General features: G+C 46.5%; 1 protein-coding gene across 6 annotated transcripts in view; it reads left to right on the top strand.

Annotated features, from left to right (window-relative positions):
- Nucleotides 1-27990, top strand: part of PKNOX2 (PBX/knotted 1 homeobox 2) — a 711797-nt gene that overhangs the window by 328851 nt on the left and 354956 nt on the right. The window lies entirely within an intron of this gene.

Genomic DNA, 27990 nt, shown 5'->3' with positions numbered 1-27990 from the left:
AGTGCTTCAGGATTGATTCCTTGAGGACCTGCTCCATGATTTTTCCGGGGACTGAGGTGAGGCTGACTGGCCTGTACTTCCCAGGATCCTCCTTCTTCCCTTTTTTAAAGATTGGCACTACATTAGCCTTTTTCCAGTCATCTGGGACTTCCCCCGTTCGCCACGAGTTTTGAAAGATAATGGCCAATGGCTCTGCAATCACATCCGCCAATTCCTTTAGCACTCTCGGATGCAACTCGTCCGGCCCCATGGACTTGTGCACGTCCAGCTTTTCTAAATAGTCCCTAACCACCTCTTTCTCCACTGAGGGCTGGCCAGCTACTCCCCATGTTGTGATGCCCAGCGCAGCAGTCTGGGAGCTGTCCTTGTTAGTGAAGACAGAGGCAAAAAAAGCATTGAGTACATTAGCTTTTTCCACATCCTCTGTCACTAGGTTGCCTCCCTCATTCAGTAAGGGGCCCACACTTTCCTTGGCTTTCTTCTTGTTGCCAACATACCTGAAGAAACCCTTCTTGTTACTCTTGACATCTCTTGCTAGCTGCAGCTCCAGGTGCGATTTGGGCCTCCTGATTTCATTCCTACATGCCCGAGCAATATTTTTATACTCTTCCCTGGTCATATGTCCAACCTTCCACTTCTTGTAAGCTTCTTTTTTATGTTTAAGATCCGCTAGGATTTCACCGTTAAGCCAAGCTGGTCGCCTGCCATAATTACTATTCTTTCGACTCATCGGGATGGTTTGTCCCTGTAACCTCAACAGGGATTCCTTGAAATACAGCCAGCTCTCCTGGACTCCTTTCCCCTTCATGTTAGTCCCCCAGGGGATCCTACCCATCCGCTCCCTGAGGGAGTCGAAGTCTGCTTTCCTGAAGTCCAGGGTCCGTATCCTGCTGCTTACCTTTCTTCCCTGCGTCAGGATCCTGAACTCAACCAACTCATGGTCACTGCCTCCCAGATTCCCGTCCACTTTTGCTTCCCCCACTAATTCTTCCCTGTTTGTGAGCAGCAGGTCAAGAAAAGCTCCCCCCCTAGTTGGCTCCCCTAGCACTTGCACCAGGAAATTGTCCCCTACGCTTTCCAAAAACTTCCTGGATTGTCTATGCACCGCTGTATTGCTCTCCCAGCAAATATCAGGAAAATTAAAGTCACCCATGAGAATCAGGGCATGCGATCTAGTAGCTTCCGTGAGTTGCCGGAAGAAAGCCTCATCCACCTCACCCCCCTGGTCCGGTGGTCTATAGCAGACTCCCACCACTACATCACTCTTGTTGCTCACACTTCTAAACTTAATCCAGAGACACTCAGGTTTTTCTGCAGTTTCGTACCGGAGCTCTGAGCAGTCATACTGCTCCCTTACATACAGTGCTACTCCCCCACCTTTTCTGCCCTGCCTGTCCTTCCTGAACAGTTTATAACCATCCATGACAGTACTCCAGTCATGTGAGTTATCCCACCAAGTCTCTGTTATTCCAATCACGTCATAATTCCTTGACATCACCAGGACCTCCAGTTCTCCCTGCTTGTTTCCAAGGCTTTGTGCATTCGTATATAAGCACTTGAGATAACCTGCTGATCGCCCCTCATTCTCAGTATGAGGCAGGAGCCCTCCCCTCACAGACGTTCCTGCCTGTGTTTCCTCCCGGTATCCCGCTTTCCCACTTACCTCAGGGCTTTGGTCTCCTTCCCCCGGTGAAGCTAGTTTAAAGCCCTCCTCACTAGGTTAGCCAGCCTGCTGGCAAAGATGCTCTTCCCTCTCTTCGTAAGATGGAGCCCGTCTCTGCCCAGCACTCCTCCTTCATGGAACACCATCCCATGGTCAAAGAATCCAATGCCTTCTCTCCGACACCACCTGCGTAGCCATTCATTGACTTCCACGATCCGATGGTCCCTGCCCCGTCCTTTTCCTTCCACGGGGAGGATGGACGAGAACACCACTTGCGCCTCAAACTCCTTTATCCTTCTTCCCAGAGCCACGTAGTCCACAGTGATCCGCTCAAGGTCATTCTTGGCAGTATCATTGGTGCCCACGTGGAGAAGCAGGAAGGGGTAGCGATCCGAGGGCTTGATGAGTCTCGGCAGTCTCTCCGTCACATCGCGAATCTTAGCCCCTGGCAAGCAGCAGACTTCTCTGTTTTCCCGGTCAGGGCGGCAGATAGATGACTCAGTCCCCCGGAGGAGAGAGTCCCCGACGACCACCACCCGCCTCCTTCTCTTGGGAGTGGTGGTCGTGGAACCCCCCATCTCAGGACAGTGCATCTCATGCCTTCCAACCAGCGGAGTCTCCTTCTGCTCCCTTCCCTCAGACGTATCATCTGGTCCACTCTCCGCATTAGTATGAGTCTTTCCATTCTATAATTACTTCTTGGGTTCAGTCACACTCCTTTGTGGCTGAGTATGTGTCCTACACTCTCTCTTTCACACATACGTTTTCCCCTCACTCCAGCCCCCAAGTTCTCCTGCTCTCATATGCCTCTTGAGTTTCACCCTCCTGCCCTCTCAATAGATTGGGGCAATGAGTAGTTTTTGAGGGGTTTTTGAGGACTTATTGTAATTTTTTGCTGTTATTCTTCATAACTGAAAGTTTGCCTGTCAGTGGAGACTGGTGAATAATGTTCCATTACAGAGAACTCCACAAAGAACTGCCCTCTTTCAAAATGGTTGTCATTTCCTTTTTGTTCTCAACGAGAGAGAGGCTACAGTGGCTATCAGTTCAGCTGGCTTTTTTCAGAATGGCTGTTACCTCCTGTTGGGAACAATGAGAGTGAAGCCAAGTGGCTCGCGGAGAAGATGTTAGTCCCTTAGGAGCCTTCTTAACTTTAAACATGTACTTTGGTGCTTTGCTCAGTCAGGGCCATGGTCAAGGCACTAGATAGTGTAATAAATGTGTTGCAAAGTCCAGCTCTCACTGCAGAATTGTGCTGTAGAATCAAAAAGTTTCAGTTAAAAAAAAAGATTTCCAGCCCAGTGAAGTAAATGATCCAAATATGAACCTATTGAAATGAACCAATACAAGTGTTTCCTCTTGAGTTTAAACATAGCCTGAAAAAATGGGCCAGATTCTCAAAAGATTAATGAATATTTAATCATTTCATTTTCAGACTAGTCAAGCACCTTTTGTGTTCACTTCCTCAAAATATGCATGCATAGAAACTTCTCATTAAGAATGTTCACGGAAATAGTAAGGCGCAAGCAAATATACAAAAATATTTGTGCAAATCAGATTTTGAATTCATAACACTAAGGGAGATTTTGAATGAGTTACAGTTGAAGAATGAATCAACAAATGATTTCAAATAACAAACAGAAGCTTCTCGTGGACCATTCATGATCAGAAAGGAAACTTGTCGACAAATTATTTGTCCAGTTTTACTAAATTTAAGCTGTATTTTTACTTCAAGCCCTTTCAATTTGCCCTGTAGATGAGATTCAAGAATGTTCTAGCAGCATTTCAGAAACTTTTGCTGGAACAAGTGGCACCTAAACTCTTGCAAAAAAACAAACAACAACCCCCCCAACCATAGTATTTTTACTTTACTTTGAAGGTGTGTCTTTGATGAGGATTTCCTTTGCCAGATTGTTTGAAAAGTATCTTAATGCTCTCTTTCTATAAATATAACACTTTACAATGTGTGTAGGTACCTCGGGCCTTCACTTAAAAAAAGAACAAAGTTGTTTAATGTTGCTATTCAGGGTTCATTAACTTTGTCTACTAAAGTTCTTATTGGCTGTTGCAGTTTTTATTCTAGTGTTTATGTTATTGAGATGTCCCTGGAGCATTTTAGTCTTGAGATGCGTTGGGTTGAGTATCTTCAGAAAAGAGAATGACTTAGCTGTAATTGCTGTTCTCGTCAGAGATGCATCATAACCGCTCCCCCTTCACACACCTTTCTCCTCACAGACATGCGGGGGCTGTAATTTAAAATCTTTTAATGATACTCTTCTTTATACCTATGGGAGGGATTTCACCTGCCCCAGTGAAAGCACCTGGTGCTTGGAAGGAGTGTGACGGTATTGTATGGCAAGGTCTGGCAGAAGACACCGCCTGTTGGAACATCTTGGGCTAGATTGTGACAAATAGGTACAGCATGGATTAGGGGGTGGTTGAAAGGAGTTTGGGGAGTCCTCAAGGCTCCTGGTACATAGTGGGGCTGTACAGGCTACTCCACACCAATCCCCAGGATGGTGCAGTCTGCTCCTCTTAGTGCTCATGGCCTGGCCTGCTGAAGGGCTTGTGCAGAAAGGGGCAGGGCCATGGCCCTCAGTCTCCTCCTGTTTTCTTTTTGGCAGTGTGCTCGCCTGGGTCACATGAACACATGAATATTTGGGGCTTTTTCTTATATAGGCTCCTATTACCCCCATCCCCCTGTCCTGATTTTTCACACTTGCTGTCTGGTCACCCTAAATGTGGAAGATGTAGAGAGGTGATCTGTTGTGATGTTTATCTTCAGAGAACAGTGACAAATGAACCATATAGTTTTGAAGCATGCTAAGATACATAGATTCCAAGGCCAGAAGGGACCATTTTGATCAAGGGTTCTCAAACTGGGGGTCGGGACCCCTCAGGGCGTTGTGAGGTTATTACGTGGGGGGTCTCGAGCTGTCCTCCTCCACCCCAAACACTGCATTGTATCCAGCGTTTCTAATGGTGTTAAATATATAAAAAAGTGTTTTTAATTTATAAGCAGGGCCACCCAGAGGATTCAGGGGGCCTGGGGTCTTCGGCAGCTGGGGTCCTTCTGCTTCGGGTCTTCGGGGCTCTTCGCCGAATTGCCGCCGAAGACCCGGAGCGGAAGAAGCGGTGGCGGGTCTTCGGCGGCGGGTCCTGCACTCCTGGTGTGTTCGGCAGCACTGAAGGATCTGCCACCGAAGTGCCACTGAAAACTCTCGTGGGGGCCCCTGAAAACTCTTGTGGGGGTCCCTGTGGGACCTGGGGCTTGGGGCAAATTGCCCCACTTGCCCCCCTTCCCGGGTGGCCCTGTTTATAAGGGGGGGGGGGTCGCACTCAGAGGCTTGCCGTGTGAAAGGGGTCATCAGTACAAAAGTTTGAGAACTACTGATTTTGATCATCTAGTCTGACACCCTGGATAGCACAGGCCAGAGACCTGCCCCACAATAATTCTCAGAGCAGATCTTGTAGAAAAACAGCCAGGCTGGATTTAAATATTTTCAGTCATAGAGAATCCACCTCAACCATTGGTAAATTTTTCCAGTTGTTCATTACCCTCATTGTAAAAAATCTGCACCTTATTTCCAGTCTGAATTTGTCCAGCTTCAACTTCCAGCCACTGGATCATGTTCTGCCTTTCCTTGCTAGTCTGAAGAGCCTTTATCAAATATTTGTTCATCGCCTAGGTACTCAGAGACTGTAATCAAGTCATCCCTTAACATTCCCTTTGTTAAGATAAATGGATTGAGCTCCTTGAATCTATCACTATAAGGCAGGTTTTCTAACCCTTTAATTACTCTTGTGGCACTTCTCTGAAGCTTCTCCAACTTATCAACTTCCTTCTTGAATTGTGGACACCAGAACTAGACACAATATTCCAGCATTGGTTGCTCCAGTGCTAAATATTGAGGTAAATATCCTCTCTACTCCTGCTCAGGATTCCTCTGTTTATGTATCCCAGGATGGCTTTTTCAGAGTCACTGAATTTTTTTTCAGAGTCACTGTTTCCCAGGAGAGAGTCCCCCATCCTGTAAGTCTGGCCAACAGTCTTTGTTCCGAGATGTACACATTTACCTGTATTAAAACACATATTATTTGCTTGCACCCAGTTTACCAAGCGATCCAGATCACTCTGTGACAGTGACCTGTCCTCTTCATTATTTACCATTCCCCCAGTTTTTGTGTCATCTGCAAACTTTGTCAGTGGTGATTTTGTTTTCTTCCAGGTCATAGATAAAAATATTAAACTGAGTAGGGCCAAGAACCAATCCCTGTGGGACCCCACTAGAAACACACCTTCTCGATGATGATTTCCTGTTTACAATTACATTTTGAGACATATCAGGCAGCTTTTACAATTTAATCCATTTAGAGTGTGCAATTAAACGTGTGTGTGTGTGTGTGTGTGAGAGAGAGAGAGAGAGAGAAGTAGGGTATTTAGATGGGAGAGATGACTGATTTTAACATAGCATTGTAGATTGGCTGCTGAAAACATCTGAGGGAATCTCTCTCTCTCTCTCTCTCTCTCTCTCTCTCTCATACACACACACACACACTCACACTCACACACACCCCTACACCTGCCTTTTAATTGGATAGAAATTCTTTAGACTAAGGGCTTTTCAGAGAGATAAGGGAAAAAAGAAGTAAAAGGACTTTTACATGCACGGGGCTCTGCATGCTGCCCGAGCACCAGCTCCGCACTCCCATGGGCCAATGGGAGCTGGGGGGAGGGGCGGTGGCTGCGGGCGAGAGCGGTGCATGGAGCCTCCTGACCGCCCCGCCCTGCCTAGGACCCAGACCTGCTGGCTGTTTCTGGGGCATGTACAGTGCGGTGCCAGGAAAGGCAGGCAGCCTGCCTTAGCTTCCCCTCTGTGCCACTGACCAGGAGCTGCCCCAGGTAAGCCCACGCCCCAACCCTGAGCCCCAGCAAACCTGGTGCACGCTTCTCCACCCCAAACCCCTCATCCCTGGCCCCACCCCGCAGCCCCCTCCCACACTCCAAATCCCTGGGCCCAGCCTGGAGCCCCCTCCTGCATCCCAAACCCCTTATCCCCAGACCCATCCCAGAGCCAGCACCCCCAGCCCAGAGCCCTCACTCCCTCCCTCCCATACCCCAACCCCGTGCCTCAACCTGCAGCCCCCTCCTGCACTCCAAATCCTTCAGCCCCACCCCACAGCCTGGAGACCCCTCCTGCACCTCAAACCCCTCATTCCCAGCCCCACCCCAGAGCCCACACCCCAGTTAGAGCCCTCACCCCCTCCCGCATCCCATCCCCCAGCCCCAGCCCAGTGAAAGTGAGTGAGGGTGGGGGAGAGAGAGCCACTGAGGGAGGGGGAATGTAGTGAGCGGGGTGTGGGGCCTCGGGGAAGGGGTGGGGCAGGGCAGGGCCTCAGGGCAGCGGCGGGGCTAGGGTGTTCAGTTTCATGTGACTAGAAAGTTGGCAACCCTACATCAGGAGTATATCTGCTGGCACTGTCATTGCTCTGGTGTTGATGGTGAAGTGTTACCCCTGCTGCCTAGGTTACTGCTAGCAGCTGTGGGCGATGCTCGGCTCCCAGTCCACGTTCATAATGACAATTCAGTCATTCACCTTGACAGTGAATAGTCCTTGGGCCAGGGAGAAAGAAAGAATGATTCTGTAACCAAGTGGTAAGGCCATCTCCCAAGACGTGGGAGACCCACATGCAAGTCCCTGCTCCAATGACTATTCGACAAGCTATATAGAGTAGAGCAGCTTCAACAGGAGAGATTGAGAAAGCTCAGTATCAGAATATTCCATAGCCCATTGCTTATGGCACTTTCTTGCAATATGGCAGAACCAAGTTCCCATCCCTTCTCCATATCAAGGGAGGAAGTGAACCTCAGTGTGCTACATTCCAGGGGAGACCCTAAGAACCAGGCTCAAGATTACAAGGAAGCCTCTATCTCTCACCAGCATTTTGTGAATCTAGCTCTCCACGGCTTGGGTCAAAATGCATGAAATCAAAACAAACAAATTCAGGTCAGGACAGAATAGCAAGGAAGAAAGAACGTAGCTGATACGTACAGGATGAGGGACTATGTCCTGGGAATCAGCGACTCTGAGAAAAGGTTGGGGGTTGTGGTGGATAATATGCTGAACGTGAGCGCCCAGTGTGGCGCTGTGGCCAAAAGAGCTGACGTGATCCTGGGGTGCATAAACGGGGGAGTCTTGGGTAGGAACAGAGAGGTTATTTTACCTCTGTCTTTGGCCCTGGTGCGACCGTTGCTGAAGTGGGATCAGAAAAGAACCGTGAGAATGATGGAAGGGTCGGAAAAGATGCCTTGTCGTGGTGGACTCAAGCAGCTCAATTTATTTCGTTTAACAAAGAGAAGGTTAAGGGTGACTTGGTCGGTTTCTAAGTACCTATGGGGAATGGGTGTTTGATGGTGGGCTCATTCATCTAGCAGGAGTTTTCTCTCGGCCTCTACCCTGCCGCACAGGTTCCAGTGGCATACATTTAATGCTTACAGTGCTGTTATCTACGTAAATATGCTCACATTTTCTTCTCAAGCACATTGTTAATTTCAGGGCTGAAGGTAACTGATGTTAGGTGAATTAGTTTCTCATCTACAGCACTTGGAAGATGTGAGCCTAGGTTCAGCACATGAGTTCCACTGAGTCGTGCAGATGGCACCCAGGCTGCAGCCTGCACGTGAAGGAAAGTCCATTTGAAGAGGGAACACAGTGATGCAAGCAGCCCAAGACATCTGCTACAATGAAGGGCTCAGAACTGGCCAGTGAGACCCTGACTTGGGGAGGGGTAAAGCCAGCAGATATGCTGATTCAGCCTAACTGGTGTGCCACTCTTGCCCATTGTGGCATGTAGTGTGCTGTATAAGCGCTGCTAATTATTATTCTTGTCCTTATATATCTTGACTTTAGCAAAGCTTTTGACACGGTCTCCCACAGTATTCTTGCCAGCAAGTTAAAGAAGTATGGGCTGGATGAATGGACTATAAGGTGGATAGAAAGCTGGTTCGATTGTCGGGTTCAACGGGTAGTGGTCAACAGCTCGATGTCTAGTTGGCAGACGGTATCAAGTGGAGTACCCCAGGGGTTGGCCCTGGGGCCGGTTTTGTTCAACATCTTCATTAATGATCTGGATGATTGGATTAATTGCACCCTCAGCAAGTTCACAGATGACACTAAGCTGCGGGGAGAGGTAGATACGCTGGAGGGTAGGGATAGTGTTCAGAGGGACCTAGACAAATTGAAGGATTGGGCCAAAAGAAACCTGATGAGGTTCAACAAGGACAAGTGCAGAGTCCTGCACTTAGGAAGGAAGAATCCCATCCACCGCTACAGGCTGAGGACTGACTGGCTAAGCAGCAGTGCTGCAGAAAAGGACCTGGGGATTACAGTGGACGAGAAGGTGGATGTCAGCAGTGTTCCCTTGTTGCCAAGAAGGCTAATGGCATATTGGGCTGTATTAGTAGGAGCATTGCCAGCAGATCGAGGGAAGTGATTATTCCCCTCTGTTCGGCACTGGTGAGGCCACACCTGGAGTATTGCATCCAGTTTGGGCCCCCCACTAGAGAAAGGCTGTGGACAAGTTGGAGAGAGTCCAGCGGAGGGCAACAAAAATGATCAGGAGCCTGAGGCACATGACTTACGAGGAGAGCCTGAGGGAACTGGGATTGTTTAGTCTGCAGAAGAAAAGAGTGAGGGGGGATTTGATAGCAGCCTTCAATTACCTGAAAGGGGGTTCCAAAGAGGATGGAACTAGACTGTTCTCAGTGGTAGCAGATGACAGAACAAGGAGTAATGGTCTCAAGTTGCAGTGGGGGAGGTCTAGGTTGGATATTAGGAAACACTATTTCACTAGGAGGGTGGTGAAGCACTGGAATGGGTTACTTAGGGAGGTGGTGGAATTTCCATCCTTAGAGGTTTTTAAGGTCAGGCTTGACAAAGCCCTGGCTGAGATGATTTAGTTGGTGTTGGTCCTGCTTTGAGCAGGGGGTTGGACTAGATGACCTCCTGAGGTCTCTTCCAAACCTAATCTTCTATGATTCTATGATACGTCCATAGCTCTTTTCACCCTAAAGATCTTTACATGAGACATAAAATCGCAGGAAGTGGAAATAATTGAGGATTTTCTAAATCCTCCTGCTGTGGCTGGAGCACCTGTTAGGAGCAGTAGGAGGCCTTGTGTAGGCTGGTGTTTATACCACAGCATTTTCTTTTTGATGTGAACAATTGTTGACACTCAAAGAGATGGATGGAGACATTTTCTCTTGCAGAGGACACAGAGGGTAATTTGGGGGCATTCCTTCATCTGAGCCCAAGGCACTTCTCATGTGGGGGTTTATGCAATTGTTTTGACACCCGCATCCCCACCCTGCCACTCTATCTGATGTGTCTATGAGGCCAAAAGGGTAGAAGTGAGGTGGTTCCTTCCATATGTAGATGATACACAGTTCTGTCTCTGTTTAATCAGTCCCTGATGGTACAGTTGATAGATTTCCAGTGTCTACCCAAGCCAAAGGTTGGACATGGGGCGGAGGGTCAGTGCAGATAAGACACAGGTAATTTTGGTGGCCTGAGACAAACAACTAGAGCAAATGGTGGAGATGATATCTGAGCAAGTTTTGTCTGCCATTTGTTATTCAGCTGCCTGATGTGGATTTCTCCCATCTCCAGCTACTTCACGATCAGATAGCAGCAGTAGCCCAGACTATGTCTTTCCACCTGCACATTGCAAGAAGGTTGGGGCTTTTGCTTTCCGATGTGGAGTTCAGCACTGCAGTATCCACGCCATTGTTATCTCCACACTGGAGTACCAGAATGTGCCCATCTTTGGGCTACAGTTGAAGACCACTCAGGATCTTCAGTTGGTGCAGAATGTGGATATTCACTTGCCTACTGGGAGCAGGTTCCACAGGTGTGTGCTCTGTACTGGCTTCTGATTAGTGTCCAGGTGCTATTCTGCCCTTGATCTAGGCACCCTTTCCTGCGAGGTCTCTGTCATCATTTTATCCTCTGGTAGTTGAGATGAGCTGAGAGGCTCAACCACACGCTTCCTGAATGTGCTCCACTTGGGACAGTTCAGCAAGTTCTGACTGGAGGCTTTTGGCCAACAGATCCTGAGTTTGCTGACCTCAGGGGCATGCTGCTAGGCATGTGGGTGGGGAAGGTATTGAGGAGGTAGGGCTTGGTCTTTAGTTCTGTGGCCTTTGAGTCTTTTAGTGTTTGACATGGTGTTGATTTGAATATTCCTGCATTTATTCTTAAACTATAGCATTTTATTTGTACCTTCAGCATGGGATGGGTTCATTACATCAATCTATCTGACTGAGGAAACAGGCTTTCTCTGACACACTGAGGTGAGAAAGCACAGAAGGCAGTGCCATTCAGTAGAGGGGCTGACTGATGGCTGCCACGAGTCAGACTGAGCCACAAAATGCTGTGCCAGTCAACTCAGCTATTTATAGCCCTTCATGGATTTTGCAGAGCAGATCGTGTGTGTTTTTCTTCAGATAAATCCACAGAGTTACATGAAATTTGTGACAGGTTTACACCATTATTTCAAGATTCATAGCTGTAGGTTCCCATTGAGAGGGAACTGTCCATATCTTTCCAGCAAACTAAACACTCTTCCTGGAATATTTATGGTGGCTGAATAAGTTTGTTTCCCAAAGATAAATATAACACTATCAGCAACAGCTGTCTCTCATTTCTGTTTGTTTTATGTTTGACTATAAGTCCAATGATCTAAACACATCAAAAGCAGACAACTGACTACATGTTTTAGTAAACAGGTTATAACACAGTTAAATAATGCTCCACACTGCCACCTTCTGCAAATATGCAGAAAGGAAGCCAGCAGCATGTAAAGTAGCCACTTGTACACAGATGATCATTTACAATAAAATAAATGGGGTTCATTTACAACATTTACAATAAAACTAATTCTAGGGGTATACTCTCTCTTCCACTGTGAACAGTGGACTCCGGCTGAGCAACTATTCTGCAGAGATTCCCCTCCCCCAGCAAAATTAATTCTCTGTAGGGTTTTTTTTAGCCTCTCACCCATATGTCTAGAGAGTTAAAGCCCTGAACTGTTCACCTTTCTCTAGCAGGGATGGCTGTTACAAAGCATTGCAGCGGGACTGTTAATGTTCTGGCTCCGGTTGGAAGGTTTAATCCACGAGGGAGTCAGTGGAGTTAGCATATCTCTTGAGAAATCTGACATTATCCACTTAATGGCCGGGTGGGTTTGTTTTTAAATATTTTAAAGTGATGCATCCTTGGTAATGACTCACGAGGGCTCCTTACACCTCTGAAAGCAACCAGTGCAATTTGAAGCTAAGGAATCTGTTATTAATTCTCCCAAATCTCTTTTTTTCTCTCTGTTAGTAATGGAAATATTTCATTTGCCAGCACAAGCTTTCTGTGCTACACTTTACATGCTGCCATGCAACATCACTATTCCTTCTATTTATATTTGCTATCCACAGAGCTGGCAACAGCACCATTGGTATTAAGCATCAGTATTAATGCAAATGGCATCAACTATCATTATTAATCCTCGGAGATAAGAATATTGGTGTTTATTCAGCTGAAATCTCAATTTTAATGTAGAAATCTTAACATTTAGAGCAACAGGTTCTCCTTGTAAGTAACTAAGTTTTTCTCATGCTATTTCACAGTATAACAAAATGGAAAACAATGAAGAAAATAATGACTATAAACCTGATGCTTCTGGAGTTCACTAGGTGTTTTCCATAACCCAAATACAAGAGCTGTAGTTTTACTTCCACATGATGCAAGATATTTCCTTGCATATAACCTTCCTTCCCCTTTTTTGGTTTGAGAAAGGACATCTTCCCGCATTCCGATGGGTCATTGGTTAATAAGGCAGAATAGTTTAAGATGTAATTGTGCCTAGAGTTTTACCTTCCTTGCCCAAAACAATCAAGGACTGTCTGTCATGCTTCTTTCATTGCCAATAATACTTTAACATTATGTAGAATCACTGTATTTTGGGTGTTTGCAGATGTTGTGTGGAACCAGCTGTACCTAGTAGCAGCTCTATAGCAGACATTTAGGCCTGGTCTACACTTAAAACTTAGATTGACAGAGCTACGGCACTTGGGTGTGAAAAACTCCATGTTCCTGCATGCCATAGCTATGCGAACTTAATCCCTAGTGTAGACACAGGATGGTTGACAGAAGAATGCTTCCATCAACCAAGCTACCATCTCCTTGAGAGGTGGAGTTCCTTTCTATCTCTGTGGTCTGCATCTCACTATGGGGTTGCAGCAGCATAGCGATGGCACTATAGCTATGCAGCTATATTCCCTGTAGCGTAAACATGGCCTCAAATACGACATGAGTTCTTATGGGCTGCTGAAGACATCTGAAATCTCTGCCTAGGGATTATCAGCCATTTATCTCATTTTCATGAGAGTCACTAGACATTGTACAGAAGCTCATTTCCCCTAGGACATATTGCAGTTATCTTAGGTTAGAATCTTGACCTCAAGGTGTCATTTGTTTCAGAGCAAACAGTTATATTAACATGTCTGTTATTATTGTTTTAGGTGTTCGTAATGTCATAGATTTTGGGTCTGTCTTCCTGTTAATTCAAGCTTTCTACACTCAAAGTACTCCTCTCAAGTTATTCTAGCCTAAGTGAGAGCAGGCATACTGCACAATAACACTGAAGTTTCTGTGTCCATACTGGCATTGCACTTACTCATGTGTCACTAAGACTTCTGGAGGCACATCCCAGTGTTCTTAGCGCTGTAACAAACTTAGCTGTTCCATTAATTCTTTCCCAGTGAATTGTGGGAGAACTTGTCTGTCTTTTCTGGGCACATGAGGGAAATTGTGGGAAGGTACTGGAGAAGCAGTGGCACTCGATTGCCGGTAGCATGCATCCACACTGCAGAGTGGTCATAGATTCATAGATTCATAGATATTTAGGTCAGAAGGGACCATTATGATCATCTAGTCTGACCTCCTGCACAACGCAGGCCACAGAATTTCACCCACCACTCCTACAAAAAAAACCTCACACCTATATCTGTGCTATTGAAGTCCTCAAATTGTAGTTTAAAGACCTCAAGGAGCAGAGAATCCTCCAGCAAGTGACCCGTGCCCCATGCTACAGAGGAAGGCGAAAAACCTCCAGGGCCTTCCAATCTGCCCTGGAGGAAAATTCCTTCCCGACCCCAAATATGGCGATCAGCTAAACCCTGAGCATATGGGCAAGATTCATCAGCCAGATACTACAGAAAATTCTTTCCTGGGTAACTTGGATCTTACCCCATCTAAAAACCCATCACAGGCCATTGGGCCTATTTACCATGAATATTTAATTACCAAAACCATGTTATCCCATCATACCATCTCCTCCATAAACTTATCGAGTTTAATCTTAAAGCAAGATAGATCTTTTGCCCCCACTACTTCCCTTGGAAGGCTATTCCAAAACTTCACTCCTCTAATGGTTAGAAACCTTCGTCTAATTTCTCATCTAAATTTCCTAGTGGCCAATTTATATCCATTTGTTCTTGTGTCCACATTGGTACTGAGTTTAAATAATTCCTCTCCCTCTCTGGTATTTATCCCTCTGATATATTTATAGAGAGCAATCATATCTCCCCTCAACCTTCTTTTAGTTAGGCTAAACAAGCCAAGCTCCCTGAGTCTCCTTTCATAAGACAAATTTTCCATTCCTCGGATCATCCTAGTAGCCCTTCTCTGTACCTGTTCCAGTTTGAATTCATCCTGTTAGTAGTTAACGTGATCACCCAAGTTTTAGCCTCCTCTTGGTCCAGCCAACTAGAGTGAAGGGTTTTTGTGGGTGAATGGGACTTGAGTTAGGGGCAACGCATGAGTTTTAACTCAAGTTAGAATCATGGAATCACAGGGTTAGAAGGGACTGCAAGGGTCATCTAGTCTAACTCCCTGCCAACATGCAGGGTTTGTTGCGTCTAACCCATCCAAGGCAGACGGCTATCCAGCCTCCTTTTAAAAACCTCCAGTGAAGGAGCTTCCACAACCTCCCTAGGCAGTCTGTCCCATTGTCCTCCTGTTCTTACAGTTCAGAAGTTTTTCCTGAAATTTAATCTAAACCTTTTATGCTGTAGTTTGAACCCATTGCCTCTTGTCCTGTCCTCTGTGGGAAAAGAGAACAACTCTTCTCCATCTTTTTCAGCCTTCCAAGTATTTGAAGACTGCTATCATGTCCCCCCTTAATCTCCCCTTTTCCAAACTCCTCTTTTTCCAAGCTCCTCCAGTTCCTTCAGCCTTTGCTCGTATGGCTTGCATTCCATCCCTTTGATCATCCTTGTTGCTTACCTCTGGATCCTTTCCAGTTTCTCCACATCCTCTCTATATAGTGGTGACCAAAATTGGACACAGTACTCCAGCTGAGGCCTAACCACTCTACTCTAACCGACCTAGTAGAGCAGTACTATCACCTCCCAGGACTTGCATGCTATACCCCTGTTAATGAAACCTTCAACTGCATTTGCTTTGTTTGCAACAGCTGTTGACTCATGTTGAGATTGTGATCCACCACAACTCCCAGATCTGTCTCAGCAGTGCTACTGCCAAGCCAGTTATCTGCCATTCTGTATTTGTGCATTTGGTTTTTCTTCCCTAAATGTAGCACCTTACATTTAGTTTGTTGAATTTCATTTTGTTGTCTATAGCCCAGCTCTCTAATTTATCAAGATCCCTTTGAATTTTAGCTCTATCCTCCAAGGTATTGGCAGCTTTGTGTCCTCTGCACATTTGATCAGTGTGTTGTCTATTCCTACATCCAGGTCATTAATAAAGATGTTAAACAACACCAGACCCAGAACAGATCGTTGTGAAACCCCACTTGAGATCTCCCTCCAATCTGACATTCCATTAATAGTTACTCTTTGTTTGCAGTTGTTTAACCAGTTATGTATCCACATAATGGTAGTTCTGCCAAGCCCACATTTCTCCAGCTTACTTATCAGAATGTCATCTGGGACTGTGTCAAAAGCCTTGCTGAAGGCCAGGTATATTATGTCCACCACATTCCTCCTAACCACCAAACCAGTTACCTTGCCAAAGAAGGAAATCAAGCTGGGTTTGGCATGATTTGTTCTTGATAAATCTATGCTGGCTGTTAATGATCACCCCGTCAGCCTCCAGGTACTCACAAATTGAATGTTTTATACATTGTTCTAGTAGCTTTCCAGGTAGCAAGGTGAGGCTGACTGGTCTATAGTTCCCCAGCTCCTCCTTTTCCCCTTTTTTAAAGATGGGCACTATGATAGCCCTTCTCCAGTCTTCCAGGACCTCTCCTGTCATCTGTGAGTTTGTAAATATTATTGCCAGTGGCTCTGAGATTTCTTCAGTACCCTTCAGTGAATTCCTTCAGTACCCTGGGGTGAATAGCATGTGGCCCTGCTGATTTGAATTCATTCAAATTGGTCAGATCTCTGCATCCCTTCCCCTTTGTTGTCTATGGTAACTTTGCTAGTCATCTGGTCAAATGTTACTTTTTGTGAGAAGACTGAAGCAAAGTAAGCCTTGAGCAGCTCTTCCTTCCTATCATCTTCCGTTCCCAGCTCACCTTCTCCACTGAGCAGTGGACCGACACTGTCCATGATCTTTCTTTTTTGTCTGACATACAGGTATATATATATACACACAACCCCTTCTTGTCATCTCTCACATTTCTTGTCAGCTGTAACACATTCCTTGCCTTGGCCTTCCTGATTTTCTTCCCACACGCTCATGCTATTCCCATGTATTCTTCCTTTGTGATATGCCCCTCCCTCCATTTCCTGTATGTATGTTTTTTAGATAGCTAAAAAGCTCCTTGTGCAGCCACATTGACCCCCCTCCCCCGTGGTTCTTCTTATCTTTCTTGTATGCTGGAATAGCTTTATATTGAGCCTCTAGTATTACATCTTTTAGGAACTGCCAGCCCCCTTTGACTCATTTTCTTCCTATTTGGTCTTTCCCTGGGACCTTGCCTACTATTTCTCTGAGTTGATTGAAATCCACCTTTCTGAAGTCCAGTGTCCTCATTTTGCTGTCCTCGTGTCTTCCTTTCCTTAGGATCTTGAATTCTATCAGATCATGATCACTTCCTCCCAAGTTCTGGACCCCCTTCACGTTCACAACTAATTCATCCCTGCTGGTCAAAACCAGATGCAAAATGAATGTCCCTGAAGTTGTTTCCTCAACAATCTGAATCAGAAAGTTGTCCCCTACTCACGCTAAAAATTTACAGGACATATTATGTTTTGCAGTAGTAGTCTTCCGACAGATATCAGGGAAGCTTTTTTTGCCCCCGTCTTCACAGACAAGGTCAGCTCCCAGACTGCTGCGCTGGGTAGCACGGTCTGGGGAGGAGGTGAGCAGCCCTCAGTGGTGAAAGAACAGGTTAAGGACTATTTAGAAAAGATGGATATGCACAAGTCTGGATGCAATGCATCCGTGGGTGCTGAGGGAGTTGGCTGATGTGACTGCAGAGCCATTGGCCATTATCTTTGAAAATTCTTGGAGAGTGGGGGAGGTCCTGGACGACTGGAAAAAGGCAAATATAGTGTCCATCTTTAAAAGAGGGAAGAAGGAGAATCCGGGGAACTACAGACTCACCTCTGTCCCTGGAAAAATCATGGAGCAGGTCCTCAAGGAAACCATTTTGAAGCACTTGGAGGAGAGGAAGGTGATCAGGAACAATCAACATGAATTCACCAAGGGCAAGTCATGCCTGACCAACCTGATTGCCTTCTATGATGAGATAACTGTCTCTGTGGATATGGGGAAACTGGTGGACGTGATAAACCTTGACTTTAGCAAAGCTTTGGATACGGTCTCCCACAGTATTCTTGCCAGCAAGTTAAAGAAGTATGGCTTGGATGAATGGACAATAAGGTGGATAGAAAGCTGGCTAGATTGTCGGGCTCAACGGGTAGTGATCAATGGCTCAATGTCTAGCTGGCAGCCAGTATCAAGAGGAGTGCCCCGGGGTCGTCCTGGGGCCGGTTTTGTTCAACATCTTCATTAATGATCTGGATGATGGGATGGATTCCACACTCAGCAAGTTTGTGGATGACACTAAACTGGGGGAAGAGGTAGATACACTGGAGGGCAGGGATAGAATCCAGGGTGACCAAGACAAAGTGGAGGATTGGGCCAAAAGAAATCTGACGAGGTTCAACAAGGACAAGTGCAACGTCCTTCACTTAGGACGGAAGAATCCCATGCACTGCTACAGGCTGGGGACCGACTGGCTAAGCAGTAGTTCTGCAGAAAAGGACCTGGGGATTACAGTGGATGAGAAGCTGGATATGAATCAATAGTGTGCCCTTGGTGCCAAGAAGCCTAATGGCATATTGGAGCGTTGCCGGCAGATCAAGGGAAGTGATTATTCCCTTCTATTCAGCACTGGTGAGGCCACATCTGGAGTACTGTGTCCAGTTTTGTGCCCCCCACTACAGAAAGGAGAGAGTCCAGCGGAGGGCAATGAAAATGATCAGGGGGCTGGGGAACATAACTTACGAAGAGAGGCTGAGGGAAGTGGGCTTATTTACTCTGCAGAAGAGAAGAGAGAGGGGGGTTCCAAAGAGGATGGAACTCGGCTGTTCTCAGTGGTGGCAGATGACAGAACAAGGAGCAATGGTCTCAAGTTGCAGTGGGGGAGGTCCTGGTTGGTTATTAGGGGAAACTTTTTCACTAGGAGGGTGGTGAAGCACTGGATTGGGTTACCTAGGGAGGTGGTGGAATCTCCTTCCTTAGAGGTTTTGTAAGATCCATAAACCTGTGATCTTCAAATGGCTTTCCTTGTGCAGCTCTTTACACAGAGTTTCCAGCAGATATTCACAGTGCTCATCATCACTGGTGATATTTGACACTTTCACAAAGTGAGAAAATTAGGAAGCCCCCTTGAAGAAAATGTTTAGTTCATGGTTAATCTGGGCTTGAAAGAATCTTTGTAATTAAAAAAATGTGTTTTGCTCCAACAACTCCTGGTCTCCTTCCCCCCACCTTCCCCCAGGGCTGCAGCCAGCAGCAGAGAGTGGGAGAGTTCTGTCTGCCACTCAGCAGTGACTCCTCCGGGATATGGATAGGGTCTGAAAAAAATTTTCTCCAGTCCTCTTGTGCTTGAGGGGGCTGGGAGGGATATGTGAAGCACAGTCTCAGTTGTGTGTGTGTGTGTGTGTGCATGTGCGTGTATGTGTGCACAAGTGTATAAGAATGTAAGTGTGCGCATTTAGGGGCGTAACCCTTCTGCCAGGAATGTCAGCAGCAACAAGGACTGGATCAGTATCTACGGGCTCCTCTTGACATTAAAAAACAATCGGCTCAAGCCCCACCCAGAAATCTGGGAAAACTAGCTACTACCCTAGGGTGCTTCTTAGAGGCAATACTTGTCCACTCACAAGCACTGAGTCTGTGTGGAACAAAATAAATCTATTATTAAGAGGGAGAGGGAACTCCACAGTGCGTCAAAAGTGTGCAGACCATAAGTAAACACCTGCTCCACAATAGCTTGGGCAGTGTCCATGGTCTCAGTGTGCGAAAGTCCAAAAGATGAATGTCCCTTTAACATGCCACTCCCTTTCCCTCTGCTGCACCGTTCTCATGGCTGGTTGTCTGAAGTCAGCCATGTCACAGACTTCAGGGTGCGTTCATGTGGGTTCACCTCCCATTCCTGAAGAGGGCAGGGTTGCTGCCACGGCTCACCATGGCTGTCACTGTTGTCTCTGCCACTGCTTGCTGCAGCTGCCTTTGCTGCTCCTCACTGCGGTCTCTGCCACTTCTGCTTTTACATATGCTGCCACATTGTGAGGTTCTACCACTGAGCCCCGTTCTCGGTGATTTCAGCAGGTAGTGGGGAACTTCACTGCTGTCGCATCCTCCGCATTGTCTTACACTCAACACTGTCTCCACACCAGGTCTAAAGTTCCACCCCCTAGACCTACTCAGCCATGATTACAGCTCTGGTGATCGCTGGTAGGAGTAAGGACTTTAAAGTGAGTCTGACCAGCTTTACCTTTAAACACTGAAGGTGGCGGGATAAATAGTATCTAGGGTTCTTTAAACACAGTCCATAGCAGTAGACAGGAACACTTGTTCCTTGTCTCCTGATGGCCCCAAACAGCCAAAATTGAACATTTTGGCAAAGCAGGTCTGTCTGCTGAGCATCTAGCAAAGTAGGTGTGTCTATGCAAATATAGTCTTTTCCCTCAGTTCATCAACCGATGGCAAGGGAGAGCTCAGTCAGACCCTGGCTTACAGAGGGAAGGCTGTATCTTGTTTGGAAAATTCCATATATTGACAGCAGAGGAGGGAGAAGCACTTTTCCAGGGGGCTGCAGGGGATTTTGCTTCTACAATATCATTAATATGCTGAAAATGTAGCTCAGAGATTCAGACACAAACTGCTGGGCAGCCATTGCAATGCAAAAGGCAGAGCCTGTTTGAGCAGCCAGTCTGAGATCATGCCTCTTCCAGCCAGGTCTTGGACTCTTATAAACAAAATGTAGCATTCTGGAAAAGGAGAGAGGTCAGGACACTTATCTGATGAACTAAACAGGAGTTTCTTGCCAGAAGAATGGCAGAGTTCTCATGATTGCTTTTGGTTGCATTCCTCAGCTCTCTCCCAGGAGCATTTTCAGGGGGTCAGCAGCAGTGGCAACTTAGGTGCTCTCCTTGACCAGGCTTCTCCACTTCTTGAAAACTCCTTAGGGATCTCATTGCATTCTATGCTCCTTCAAAGCTGGGATCTCTTGTTGCTGGCCAAGGGTTCCCTATAGAAGGAAGTTTCCCAGTTACCTTGAAGGTCCTAGTCATCTGGAACATATTTCTGCACTACCAGGCCTGTCCCCAAATTCACAGGTAGACACCGACAATCTTTAACATTTTGCTGTCGTCCTACTCCAACACCTGTTGCCCAGAGTCTGCCTGTCTGTCTACATTCCTATATTGCATCCTCCATCATGGTATCTGAGCACCTGAGGGATGGGTCTGAAGCCCTGCCAGGCAGGAGCTCCAATGAAACAGTTTTCCAAAGAGTTCAACTTCTGTTCTTCACCTATAGTTTTACCTTTGCATCTAAAGAGAAACTGCATCAGAACTCAAACAATATAGCTATCCATAAACTTCCTGTCTAGAAACCCGAGTGCGGAGGACACGAGCTGCTTCCATTAGGACTCCACCTATGGGCTTGTAGGAAGGGATGTTTTAGCACAGTACTAACCAGAGGACTGAACCCAGAAATACCTTTCCCAAACCCTCTTTCCTTCTGAACCTTTTGGGGTTGGAGACAGTGGAACCTGGAACTAAACTAGTTCTGATTTTGGTTCTCTTTTTGCAGACAAAATCCTGCCCAGGCTTTTACTGCATCAAAGCTAACCCCACTGCTGGTCTGGAAAATCTCAAGAATAAACTTATGTTTTCAGACCTTCCTCCCTGCCCTCTCTACCCCTGCAAATATGTAAGCTACAAAGAGCTCCAAGGCCCCCAAGTGGAGAATGCAGCACACACATCTGGAAGAGTCCTTCACCCAACCTAAATGCTGCTCCATGCTAGCAGGAGGATGTAGCTCTCCCTTGCTTTGGCTAGGCCTGGTGCCTTGAGAGTTCACAGTTGGACTTTGTTTATTGTGCTTGGAGGGATAGTCCATCACTAATTCAAGTGTTTGAGGATGTGCCTCTCAGGCACGGTGGAATTAACCCTAGCAAAAGACAGCCTCTGCCCAAAAGCCCATAGAGCAGCGTTTCTTAAACTGGGGTCTGCAGACCCCTGGGGGTCCACAAGGGTACTCCAGAGGGTCCGCCAGCCCTGCTGATCGGCTCCTCCTCCTCCCTCCCTCAACTCATCCCCCGTCCCTCCCAGTGCCTCCTGTAGGCCGGGGAACAGCTGTTCAGGGATGTGCAGGAGGCACTGGGAAGGAGCGGGGACCGGGCGTACTTGGGGGAGGGGGCGGAAAGAGGCGGGGAAGAGGAGGGGCAGAGGGTGGAGGGGAGTGTGAAGAGGTGGGGCGGGAATGGGGCCGTGTGGGAAGGGGTGGATTGGGGGTGGGCCCTGGGGCTGAGCTGGGGTCTTGGAGGTCCACAGAAAATTTTAAATCAAAATGGGGTCCTCGGGTTGCTAAAGTTTGAAAACTACTGCCATAGAGACAGGACAGATAAAGCATGGGAGAAAGGAAGTTTTGTTACCCTTATTTTCAAGTTGAGGAACTGTCACCCAGAGAATTTAAGGAGGAGATTTTCAAAGGCACAGAGTGCAGTTAGGTGCCTCCATGCCAGTCCTGCCTTTGAAAATCTCTGTCTAGGTGACTTGCTTAAGGTGACACAAGTAGTGTATCTCCTGAGGCCCAGTCCAGGGCCTGAACCCTGAGCTAAGTTCCCTGTAAGCTGCGTGGCCGCGTGGCTGTGCAGCAGCCTATTTAGAGCCATGCAGGCGCTCAGGGAACCCAACCTGCCAGGGCTGGGGTGGCGCAGACCCAACTGCGGGTGGGGCGGTGTGGCCCAGCCCAAACCCAGCCCGAGCCAGGGCAGCAGGGACCAAGGCACAGCCCGCCCCACCCCCACCACATGAATTGTGTTATGTGCACTAATTTGAAGGTGATGTGTCACACATCACCTCCACATCGGTGCACATAACACAGTTCATTCCGCACATGGGTGGGCAAAATGAGAGGGAACACCCACCCTGAGTCCATCCTTCCTCTCAGTCTTTCTTTTTGGAATACGTTATTTTTAGATTCCGTACCTCCATATTTGGCCATCTCAGAGCCATTGCTGATATTGCTTGCGCCCTTATTTATGAATGAGGCTAGCTTTATTTTTCCCTCTTATTTTCTAGTTGCTCTTATCGTCCGGTGTTCTCAGTTCATATAATGCTAAATTAATGGTCACTGCTAGCAAGCCTACGAATTATTTCCACAGTCATGTACAATTCATTCCTCTTAACAAGAGGTAGATTCAAGGTTCCTCTGCCCAATTCTCTACCTTCTGGATGAGGAGGCTGCCCATTACCATAAGTCTGTTTGCTACCCTATAGACTTTAGAGCTAGTTAAAGCCCACACAAGGCAGAGTGTCTTATAGTTTCAACTTCCAGCAAGTTTTTGTTCTCACAGCCCTCGACAGCACTTAGCTCCCACTGAGTGCCCCTGAGAAGAGAGGCACTGGGGAGTGAATTCTCTGCCCTGACCCTAGTGCAGGTGAGAACAGCTGGCAATAGTCCCTAGGGCCACTGCCTTTGCCCACCCATCACCTTGACACATTGTGTCTTTGATTTCTTTGTAGATGTTCTCCGGCATTCTGCAGGGAACGATTACAAATTCTCTTCTTCTCCTCTGTCCTGATACATTTGTTCATCCTTCACTATCTCCTTCTGCATCCATAGCTTGTGCTCTCAGCCTGCCGCATGTGCCCTGATGGTGATAAATAGGATTCACCTTCCTTGACTTGTTCCAGAACAAGGGCTTGATCCAAAGCCCATGGAAGTCAACGGAAATATTTTCACTGAATTAAATGGGCACTGGGTCCCCAGAAGGGACACTAACTTACATTTAATTCTTACAGGGTCCTTTTGGTCTTGAAGCACATGTAGGGATGTTGCCCAGGCTCAGTACTGAATTACTTCGGAGCCTACAGAAGCCATTCTGTGCCTCACTGGTACTTCTGACTCCTAGGTATGCCCTGTTCTTTCTTTGGAACCTGCCAAGATCTGTGTATTTTGCTGTTGCTCTCTTTTTTCTTAGGAATTTAGTTCTTTGCTGTCTTCCTCTTCACTATTTCTGAACATCCCTAGCAGAGCATTGGCTGTGTGCATTGCCTCTGCCCTTTGCCAGTTAGACCTACAAGGCACTGAACACTGTTATTTGTTCTATTGGTCTGACTCATTCTGGGAACCCTGCGTAGGACGCTGCAGAAGGGAGTATTGTGCCCCTCTGTGTGTAGGTGGTCACTCTGGGTCAGGCAAATAACAGTCATAAGAACACCCGTATCGGGTCAGAGCAATGGTCCAGCTAGCCCAGGATCCTGTCTTCCAACAGTGGCCAAAGCCAGATGCTTCAGAGAGAATGAACAGAACAGGGCAAATGAGTGATCCATCCCCTGTCGCTGACTCCCAGCTTCTGGCAAACAGAGGCTAGGGACACAGCATAGTGTTGAATCCCTGCCCCTCCTGGCTAACAGCCATTGATGGACCTCTCAAGCTCTTGAACTTATCTGGCTCTTTTATGAACCCTGTTATTGATTTCAGAGTAGCAGCCATGTTAGTCTGTATTCGCAAAAAGAAAAGGAGGACTTGTGGCACCTTAGAGACTAACATATTTATTTGAGCATAAGCTTGAAGTGAGCTGTAGCTCACGAAAGCTTATGCTCAAATAAATGTGTTAGTCTCTAAGGTGCCACAAGTCCTCCTGTTCTTTTTGCTGATACTTCCTTATTTACCTTCTGTACATGCTTTTATAGACCTCTGTCATATTCCCCCCCTTAGTCGTCTCTTTTCCAAGCTGGAAGGTCGCAGTCTTTTTAATCTCTCCTCTTATGGAAGCTGTTCCATACCCCTAATCATTTTATTTCCATTCTCTGAACCTTTTCCACTTCTAATATATCTTTTGAGATGGGGCAACCAGATCTTCACACAGTATTCAAGATGTGGGTGTACTATGGATTTATATAGAGAACATAATAATGGCCAGAGTGGGTCAGACCAATGATTCATCTAGCCCAGTATTCTGTCTTCCGACAGGGGCCAGTGCCAGGTGCCTCAGAGGGAATGAACAGAACAGGCCATCAAGTGATCCCTGCCCCTAGAGGCATTAGGATATTTTCTATCTTGTTATCGATCCCTTTCCTCATGGTTCCTAACATTCCGTTCGCTTTTTTGACGGCTGCTGCACATTGAGCGGATGTTTTCAGAAAATTATTCACAATGACTCCACGATCTCTTTCTTGAGTGGTATTAGCGAATTTAGACCCCCATCATTTTGTATGTATGGTTGGATTATGTTTTCCAATGTTCATTACTTTGCATTTATCAACATTGAATTTCATCTGCTACTTTGTGGCCAAATCACCCAGTTCTGTGAGATCTGCAGTCTGCTCTGGACTTAACTATCTTGAGTAATTTTGTATCGTCTGCAAATGTTGCCACCTCACTCTTTACTCCTTTTTCCAGATCATTTATGAGTCAAAGCCAGACTATTGCAATGGTGAAATCTTTTGAAGGTTTTACACTTCAACAAATATCTATTTACTGTCCACAAGCTTGGAGGCTTTCCCTCCATGGCTTTTGTTCATTATCAAAAAATAACTAAGTGTCTGCTCTCTGCCAACCTGATTTCCCTTCCTCTAGGATTATTTATTCAAGTCATAAAGCTGACTTGGTGACGTCACAGTCAGTGCATGGCAACAAGCTGTGATACTGCAATGGCATCAGCACAGGAGGCCACAATTGGTCCCACCCCAGGCTGCTCCATTGATTTGGTCTGGAGGGATGAATTTAGTCCAAGATTGTTGCCCCCCTGAATGATGAAATTGGAGAAGCTCTGTTGGAAGACAGAACACTGATGATCAAACTCCAGCATTCTTTCTTCAGAGTTATTTAAAGTAAACTAGTACTGGACTATAAGGTGGATAGAAAGCTGGCTAGATTGTCGGGCTCAACGGGTAGTGATCAATGGCTCCATGTCTAATTGGCAGCCAGTATCAAGTGGAGTGTCCGTTGTCCTGGGGCTGGTTTTGTTCAATATCTTCATAAATGATCTGGAGGATGGTGTGGATTGCACCCTCAGCAAGTTTGCAGATGAAACTAAACTGGGAGGAGAGGTAGATACGCTGGAGGGTAGAGATAGGATCCAGAGGGACCTAGACAAATTGGAGGATTGGGCCAAAAGAAATCTGATGAGGTTCAACAAGGACAAGTGCAGAGTCCTGCACTTAGGACAGAAGAATCCAATGCACCGCTACAGACTAGGGACTGAATGGCTAGGCAGCAGTTCTGCAGAAAAGGACCTAGGGGTTACAGTGGACAAGAAGCTGGATATGAGTCAACAGTGTGCCCTTGTTGCCAAGAAGGCCAATGGCATTTTGGGATGTACAAGTAGGGGCATTGCCAGCAGATCGAGGGACGTGATCGTTCCCCTCTATTCGACACTGGTAAGGCCTCGTCTGGAGTACTGTGTCCAGTTTTGGGCCCCACACTACAAGAAGGATGTGGAAAAATTGGAAAGAGTCCAGCGGAGGGCAACAGAAATGATTAGGGGACTGGAACACATGACTTATGAGGAGAGGCTGAGGGAACTGGGGATGTTTGGTCTACGGAAGAGAAGAATGAGGGGGGATTTGATAGCTGCTTTCAACTACCTGAAAGGGGGTTCCAAAGAGGATGGCTCTAGACTGTTCTCAGTGGTAGCAGATGACAGAAAAAGGAATAATGGTCTCAAGTTGCAGTGGAGGAGATTTAGGTTGGATATTAGGAAAAACTTTTTCACTAGGAGGTTGGTGAAATACTGGAATGCGTTACCTAGGGAGGTGGTGGAATCTCCTTCCTTAGAAGTTTTTAAGGTCAGGCTTGACAAAGCCCTAGCTGGGGTGATTTAATTGGGGATCGGTCCTGCTTTGAACAGGGGGTTGGACTATATGACCTCCTGAGGTCCCTTCCAACCCTGATATTCTATGATTCTATAGAGACAGCAGGTTACAGTTATCTCCTGCATAACTCTGTGAAATTCAGTGAAGAAGTTACCACAAAAATTAATGTTTCTGCTGCCTCTGGGATGTTAGGAATAGGACTCTGAGAAATTGTGGAAGGAAATTTTTCCTTCATTTTTTGCATGTTTGGGCCTATGAGAGAGTGGGTTTATGCAAAATGATATATTGTGTTTCTAGTCTGAAAACAATTTATCTTGTTAACAGGACCACTTCCTCTCAATATTTCCCTCACTTGCAGTTAGGCTCATAATTGTTTGCATCCCACAGGCAGAATGGTTACCTGGGGAGCAAAGAATGTCGTCTCTATATGTCTATTACATGATGATAGGTAAAAAGGTAGAGCGATTTTTCAGTTTGCCTAAAGTAGTAAATCTCCTAGATTTAGCATTGTTTGGGGTTATTTTTTAATACTATAATTGTATATGTTTGGGAAGGTTTTGAATCAGAAGACAGTAGATGGGATTGAAACTGACTTAGTCATTCAGTGTTTGACTAATTGGTGACCCTGTAGTCTTCTGTCCTCTTGACAGATTTTCAAATATATTGTTGCAAGTTGCACTGTGACTAATGTTAGTCCCAGGCTTATATGGCACGAGATAAATGGGGCCTACCCGTGGGGAGAATGTGCATGAAGCTATAGAAACATTTTTAAAAGTACAGTAGAGTTGGTTGATGCAATGGCTTCGTATTTGTTTACTCACACAATAAAGCAAGAGTTTGTATGAGCTTTCAAATACACAGCTTCTCCATTACCTGCAGCATCAACTGAAAAGCTCCTTCTGCTCCCAGCACCTTTGAGAACTCCCATCTGCAATGTCTGAAAGGCCAGTGAGAGTTCCCAGGCTGCCTGGAGGAGAGGAAGGCTGAGTTTCAGAGCTCCAAATACAGGTAATTATGAAAACTCAGGAGTTTCTAAGATGAACCCAGCACCTCCTCTAACATGCACTTGAGAAGTTTCTTGGCTCTGTGGAAAACCCCAGGACTCATGGTTTTCTGTGTTTTACACATGCCATTGCCAGGACAATTTCAATGGCCGTGCAGAAGCAGAGCAAGGAAAAAGCCATGATCACTGATCATCTTCTGAGTGAACTCCTGCTAGCCCCTGGACTCGGCTCCCGTGTCTGAATCAGATTGTCAGCTTTTTCAAGCAGAAGCCTTGCCTTTCCTTTGCTTCACAGCACTGAGGACACTGGCGACTGACAATGAACAATAGCAATGCTCGTACCTCTCCTTCTGACTAATATTTCAGGCCAGAGGCCTGAGCTGATCACAAGCTTGAAATGTTTCAGGACATCCCCCCTCTCACCCAGTTTCCGTTGGCAACATGACCTCCCCCTGAATAGTGAGGAGATGGATTTGTGTTTTCATAGTGTGTCTTGGAGTCAGGGTTTTGGATTTGTACAGTTAGCACAACTATGCCACCTCAGACAACAACCAAAGGCAGCCATCACCACCGAACTGCTTTGAGTGTGAGTAATTCTAATGGCAGGAGCTCATTTGTAGGGGCCACGGAGGGAAATGACTCAGCAGGCTGAGCCCATTGGCAGGACCAGTGCAGCAATGGTCAGCGGTGTTCGCTCGGGAGCAGGCAGTGTCTCATCTTTTGACTGACTTGTCCTTTTTT

Source organism: Chelonia mydas, chromosome 22 (genome assembly GCF_015237465.2).
Source record: "Chelonia mydas isolate rCheMyd1 chromosome 22, rCheMyd1.pri.v2, whole genome shotgun sequence".
Lineage (NCBI taxonomy): Eukaryota > Metazoa > Chordata > Testudines > Cheloniidae > Chelonia > Chelonia mydas.
The sequence above is the reverse complement of the archived record's forward strand: the minus strand, read 5'-3'. Positions and strand labels throughout refer to the sequence as shown.